The sequence below is a fragment of the Helianthus annuus genome, chromosome 11, assembly GCF_002127325.2.
Source record: "Helianthus annuus cultivar XRQ/B chromosome 11, HanXRQr2.0-SUNRISE, whole genome shotgun sequence".
Lineage (NCBI taxonomy): Eukaryota > Viridiplantae > Streptophyta > Magnoliopsida > Asterales > Asteraceae > Helianthus > Helianthus annuus.
The window spans coordinates 71,949,392-71,956,611 of record NC_035443.2 but is presented as its reverse complement, the minus strand read 5'-3'; the positions used below and the strand labels follow the sequence as shown (position 1 = coordinate 71,956,611).

General features: G+C 34.5%; 1 long non-coding RNA gene across 4 annotated transcripts; it reads left to right on the top strand.

The window, feature by feature from the left end:
* The first annotated feature begins 2,911 nt into the window (after positions 1–2,911).
* LOC110890475 lies at positions 2,912–6,615 on the top strand. Of its 4 annotated transcripts, XR_002564514.2 has the most exons (8): positions 2,912–3,187; positions 3,285–3,425; positions 4,050–4,094; positions 4,915–5,008; positions 5,094–5,216; positions 5,341–5,431; positions 6,114–6,175; positions 6,262–6,615. It is a non-coding gene; the product is annotated as an uncharacterized LOC110890475 (long non-coding RNA). The 4 variants fall into 4 exon arrangements; XR_002564512.2 differs by having other exon boundaries at positions 2,914–3,187; positions 4,915–5,216; XR_002564513.2 differs by having other exon boundaries at positions 2,915–3,187; positions 3,386–3,425; positions 4,915–5,216; positions 6,262–6,614.
* Positions 6,616–7,220: the final 605 nt, after the last annotated feature.

Below are 7,220 nucleotides of genomic sequence, written 5' to 3'. Positions count from 1 at the left end.
GATATCTGTAAAGGGTTAAATGCGAAATCGTGAGAGCTCAGGTCAGAACTTCCGTTCGTGCAAAGAGATGACCGTTCGACTTTAGGTGTGTTCCCTTTAGAGAATCTTTTCTTCAACAGCACATGATTAGCATTTTGCAATGTTTCATCATTTTTATGCTGAGGGCGACGCTTTTATTTCAAGCAAGCAGAAAGTATTATACAGGGACTAGGCCATTGCTTCCGCAAAATCAGAAGTCCCAGGATAATACCCCAGATATCACTACGTATAAAGACCTAGTATCTCAGAAAAATGGATCTTTCAAACAATATTTCGGGGGTTACCCATATATCCAAGAGATGTTCCCCACGTAGTAAGCAAGTAATGATTTTATCTTTATATCCCAAACAAATTTACTAAGTGTACAAAAACCTATTGACACATCATCAGCGAGACTGTTTAACGCTTTATTCATTACAAATCTTTAGCGTATTGTAACTGTCTAACTGATGTACTATCATTTTCCCTTTTTACACAAGCTCTTTTTCAATTTTGAATTGTTTTTGGATTTTAGAAATATCTCATGTATGAATATTCCCTCAGGCAGTTGATCAACTTGAAGTCCCAAGAAGAATTTCATCTCACCCATCGATGACATTTCAAATTTCTGCTTCATAACTTTTTCAAACTCTTTGCACAAATTTTCATTTGTTGACCCAAATATGATATCATCTACGTATATCTGAACTATCAGAAGATGTCCGTCGACCTCTTTGGTGAAGAGAGTGGCATCCACTTTTCCACGGATGAAGCTATTGGCTAGCAGGTGTTGAGACAATGTCTCGTACCAAGCTCTCGGGGCCTGGTGTAAACCATACAACGCTTTATTCAATAAATAGACCTTGTCTTTGTGGATTGGGTCAGTGAAGCCAGGTGGTTGTCCGACGTATACCTCCTATTTTACCTTCCCATAGAGAAAAGCCGATTTAACATCTAACTGAAAAACTTTAAATCCTTTCCACGACGCAAATGCTAGAAAGATTCTAATCGCTTCAAGTCTAGCAACAGGAGCATACACTTCTGCGAAATCTATACCCTCCTGCTGACTGAAACCCTGGACTACGAATCGAGCTTTGTTACGAATAATAACCCCTCTATCGTCTCTTTTACACTTAAATACCCACTTTGTGTTTATCTTCCTGTGACCATCAGGCAAATCTACTAACTTCCACACTCCTACCTTCTCAAACTGACTTAACTCTTCTTGCATAGCATTGACCCAAGAATCTTCAGTTAGCGCCTCTTTGTATGTTCACGGTTCGATCTGCGAAATAAAACACCTTAGTGAAAACTCAGTTTGTAAAGGAGCAACTGTAGAATAAAAACAAGTAAGGCCTTGGTCAATTTGTCATCTAGTGCGAATGCCTGATTGCAATTCTCTGATAATCAACTCTTCTGGATGGTATGAAAGAGTTCTTGGCATAACCTCGCCTGGAACATCTACCTCGCCTTCCAAATTTGTGACATTCTGGTTTACATTGTGTTCACCGACTGGATTTGTTCACTACAACAAAAATGGCTTTTTAGGACCTTTTATGTGGGACGCTTGTAAAAGAGAGTCCTAAAAAACTATTTAATAGGACTAATGAACTTTTGAGGTCCTTTTATAATATACTCTACTAAACCGGTGTCCTAAAAAACTATTTAATAGGATGGATGATTTTTTGGGGTCATATTATCATATAATTTAATAGGACACTTAAAATGTAGATCCTAATAAAGGACTTTATAAGGCATTTAATTGTTAGTGTCCCATTATGTGGTACTGTATTAGGACACTTGATTATCTGGGGTCCTATCATAACATAATTTAATATGACACGTTGTAGTTAAGTCATAAATGTTCAGTGTTATAGGACCCTTTCGAGTCGAAGTCATATTAGAACTTAACTTAATAGGACACTTGACACTTGGGTTTTATAACTTTAAATTTTATAGGACGCTTAATTATTGTGATGTTATTAAATAAACAATTTTTAATTTTGAAACAAACTCATCACGAAATCTAAACGTGTTAAATGAAAGTAAAATAATAACAAATTTATTAAATTTCTTATAATGGTAATCGTAAATATATCTAACTCCCTTTTGATTAGTTTTCAAAAATATTATTTTCTGTAAACTAATTTTATTTTTTATATTTTCTATAAAGAGTTAAATGCCATTTTAGTCCTTGTGGTTTGGGCCATTTTGTCAGTTTAGTCCAAAGGTTTCATTTTTAACCTGTGGGTCCAAAAAGGTTTCACAGTTGCCATTTTAGTCCACTTGGATAACTTCATCCATTTTTTATGTTAACGAGAAGGCCAATTCGGTCATTTAGTATGTAATTCTATTAACTAAAAGGGCAATTCAGCCATATAAAATGACCGAATTGGCCTTCTCGTTAACAGAAAAAATGAATGAAGTTAACCCAGTTGACTAAAATGGCAACTGTGAAACCTTTTTGGACCCACAGGTTAAAAATGAAACCTTTGGACTAAACTGGCAAAATGGTCCAAACCATAGGGACTAAAATGGCATTTAACTCTTCTATAAATTAATTTTATCGTTTTATAGTATACTTAAACTATTTAATTTTATGAATTAAACATTTTATTCTTCGATAAAACTTTATTTTTCCATCATGTGCCACTTAGACTAGAAGGTATGGAGGCCGGCTGATGCCCGGCTAGGCCCGGCGCCGGACCCCCACACCGCCCCCCTGGGGCTCGGCTCGTCTAACCCGGCAGCCCACAGCCGGGGTTGCTGCTGCTCTCTCCTCCTTCCTTCTCTCACATATACCTATACATACATACATATATATACACAAAGTGGTTCATCCCCCACCCCCTAGGTCCATCCTCTCCAAGCCACTCCTACGTGACGCCTACGTGACGGCTCATCCCCTCCAAGCCCATCCTCTCCATACCCTTTAGTCTTATAAATTAAGAATGAAAATTTTCACCGCTCTAACTTCCTGCCCCAAATTCCTTTCCTCTGTCAAATTTGAAATTTTTCAACCCTACCCGGCTATCCCTACATTCTCCTTACTCTGTTGTTTATCGTTTCTGATCCTCCCCAAATGATAGATTTATCATCCCGCTTTTGTTCTCTACCACATTTAACGACGGCATCATCTCAGCGGTAGTGGCTCAGCGATGACATTTTGGTAATTTATCATATTTTTTTCTACAACTATAATTAGGTTTCGAATATGAATCTCTATGTTCGTGCATTTTAACACAGGCCTCGTTCTTATTTATTAGGGTACTTCATTTGTGGCCAAGGATTCAAGTATTGAAGCAACTGAAAATCTAACATTTGAAACTTCTAAAGTTTAACTAAAAACTTTGATGTACTATTTCAGGTCTTGAGAGGGATCCACCTGAAGTAGTAGTGGATATCAGGTATATATTTTTCTATAAATGGCTATTGAACAACAAAATATAGGTTTTATATAGTATGTTGAGTGAATGCCTACCAAGTGTTTGATCAAATGTCTGAGTGAGTGTTAAAAACACAGTGGTCTCCACAATTTAACAAAGACAATGGCGGCATATGTAGTTGTTGTTTGCTTAAAACAGTGATACAAATAGCTTATAGATTAGATGACGCAATAGGGTATGTTTCATAAAATGGTATACTAATTGTTATTGTCAATGTTACCCATGTATGTAGACACATGGTTTGATAGTGTATGTTTCTCTTTGAATTGATTCATCAAGTCACTTGCATACACCATGGAAGAAGTGTAGAAGGATTATATATATATTTTAAAGGGGGGGGGGTTGAGTGATTATATATATATAGTAAACTTGTATGGGCCACCGATGTTAGGAGGTCATTGGATTTTTAAACTTCAACCTAATATAGTTCTTTGTTTAATGTATGTGGATATATATGTAATTATTTCTTTTGTGTTTAATATCCTATAAGATGCAATGAATAAAGAGTGAATGCTCAATTGTGAAATAGTCTAAAGTTTATTGTTTTTGGATTTGATTAATTAGCATGTATGGATTTATATGCAGGTCTGATGAGAAGTTTGTGATAGATTTGAATTAAAGGGTTATCAGGTATTAAAGATGAATTTAACTATATTTTTATATAATTTAAAAAGGTTATAGAACCTATGTTGTCAAAGATGCAAGGTGCAGGCGAGCCGCATCGGCCTCGCCCGGAGCCTAGGTGCAAGGCGCAAAAAAAAGCTTGGGCATTTTTAAGAAAAGCGCACATAGAGAAAAATATATATATAAAAAATACATTATGCTTTGAAAATAAATAAGATTCCACATATAAAGTAATAAAAAAACTGTTATATATGCCATTTAAGATCATGTAGCTAATAGTTAGTAGCAAAAGTTTAGCACTTATACACACATGGTGATACCAAATAGCGATAAGGTAGTTAATATCGAATAGCGACAAATAGCGATAAGGTACCTATATGCTACATAGCGAATAGTGATAAATAGCGGATTGTTTTTTTATAAATAGCGATACATCAGAATTAAAAAAAATGATATGTATATTATATCAAAATATCCACGTATATATGCTACTTTACATGTATATTTAACAAAAACCAAAAATCCAGCTATTTAATAGGTATATTTTGCTATTTATATTAGAAAAAAATAAAAATAAAATAAATCGTCGCTAGTATCGCTATCTATCGCTACAACACTAATAGCGAGCCTAGACCTATACGCTACGTAGCGCGCTATAGCGATCGCTACGCTCGCTATTGACAACTATGCCATGAATACCATATCTATGTATTACAAACTATGATGCTATCATTCCTATCCAAGATTTGCAGGGATGTGGAATCGATTATGAAACCATGGGGTGGTTCAGAGGGAAAATTAATTGGTTTATTGGTTCATTGTTCAGAAAAAAAAACGTCTGAGGCGTCTGTATTGAGGTGCGTCTCGAGGCAAGACGGGGAAATCGTTTTTGAGGCGGCGCATCGCTGGTTAATTATGTTGTAAATCACATGAAAACCCCCTGGATCATTTTGTCTTTTTAAATGTTTCTAGTTATATTGTCTCAAATAATTCCACTCTCTATAGTCGCATACCCCAATAGTATTGACAAAAGAGATCACTCTTGCAGTGTCATTCTTGATTCATTTGAGCTTTGTTAATTAGTTTCACTGGTATAATCGTTGTTTTTGTTCATCACCGGTTCATGAGGTTTGTCTAATTCTTTGGTGCTTGATTAATCTATATTAATACTACTTTTGTTATTGCTTTTGCCAAACTGTTAAGTAATAGCACAAAAAAATTCTTATACAAAAAATTTTGTTTTTGAGTGCAGATGGATTCCAAGATTTTGAAGAACTAGAGGTATGCAAGGAAGCACATGAAATAGAGTGGGAAAATTTCTATAGAAGAATATATGTTTTCAGGTCAGTTGTTATTTTTTTAGTTTTTGTTATCAACTAGAACTTTTAGGGGTGTTCTTGGGTTTCTTGTTTTTTAGCTTGGCTTAATCGGGTATTTTCAATTTGAAAATGTAACTAATACTTGAACTAATTTATCGTAGTTTAAGTCTTTTTTTCTTTATGGGTTTCGTTATACTTAAAAGACAAGCATTGAAACTTAAATATAATATTTCATACACTTGAATGGAACCGAAGATGCAACGGGTGAACCGATTACCCGTTTCTTAAAATCCGACCTACTTGAACCGACTTACTCAAATCTTAAACGGGTCAGTGGGTTTATTAAGGCATCCGTTGTTTTTGACGGACCTAATAACATTAATTTAATCACCAGGCTTTTAAATTTGGTGTAGATTTAATATGATGTCATTCGTGGATATCTTTTTGTGTCAAACTTTACCTTTCCTTTTTATAAAAAAACGATAGGTTTTAATGTTTACTTATTTTCGCCAAAACATGTTTTGACCGTAATCAATATGACCATTCATTTTGACCTGACACTGGTTGCTTGATCTTTGTTCTCTTGATCTAGTCTTGAAAGATGCAAACTTTCATTGTTTCACATAAGTACATTTTTCTGTTCAACTTTTTAACACTTTACCTCATATTTCTATATCAAGTTACTAATTTTCTTGTGTTTTTACAGACTTTGACAGCTCTAGCAACTTCCTTTCATGCGCTACAACCTTTGACAGATTCTATATCTCGGTTAAGTGACTATTAATGATTTTTTTTACAAAATACCATAGACTTAATATCTATATGATGTTAAAAACATGGTCTTCTTTTTTCAGCTTTGTATGGGTTAAGTTACTAAGTGACATAAAATTCCAGCCAAAACCATGAGTAGAAATGGTCAGAAGAGGTGGCCATAGTTCCAACATTTGATGGTAGAAATGTTTAACAGAGCCTTTCTTGAGGAACACTGAACTTGTATCTTTACCAGAATCATACCATCTGACAGACATCAACAAAGCTTGGAGGCTCTGATGTGGAGAGCTATCAAACAACTATCACTTGAAGATCAAGACGAGTAGAATATTCTCTTTATTATTAGGATGTTATATGTTGATGTTATATAATAACTATTAGGATGTTATATGTTGATGGTCTATTTATAAAATTGGTTTTATAATCTTATTTGGGATATTAGGACCATTTTCTTGATATTAAAGTAGCTATAACGTTATATCATAAGGGTCCTATAAATTAATTTTTAAGTAAGCTTGTATGTGTATCAAAAGATTAAAAGTAGGTAATCACATATTAGAACATTGTCAAAGTGTCCTAATATGTTCTTTTTAGGACGCTATTTAAGTTGTCTATAGACATTATGCGACCACAAAATTGGTTTCATAATCTTATTTGGTATATTAGGACCCTTTTCTTGGTACTAAATTAGCTATAATATTACATCATAAGGGTCCTATTAATTAATTTCTAAGGACGCCTGAAAGTATCAAAAGATTAAACGTATGTAAACACATGTTAGAACTTCGTAAAAGTGTCCTAATATGTTTTTATTAGGACCCTATTTTGGTTGTTCAAAGACATATTACGCGACCATCAAATTGGTTTCATAATCTTATTTGAGATATTAGGACGCTTTTTTAGTTCTGGGACTTATTACGACCCCTTTACATGAAACGCTTTTACCGTTGGTCCTATTAAATGAAAGGTCCTATAAAATAGCATTTTAGGACGCTTTTGCTCGTACTAAAATCCCAGTTTTCTTGTAGTGGTTTGACTTGAA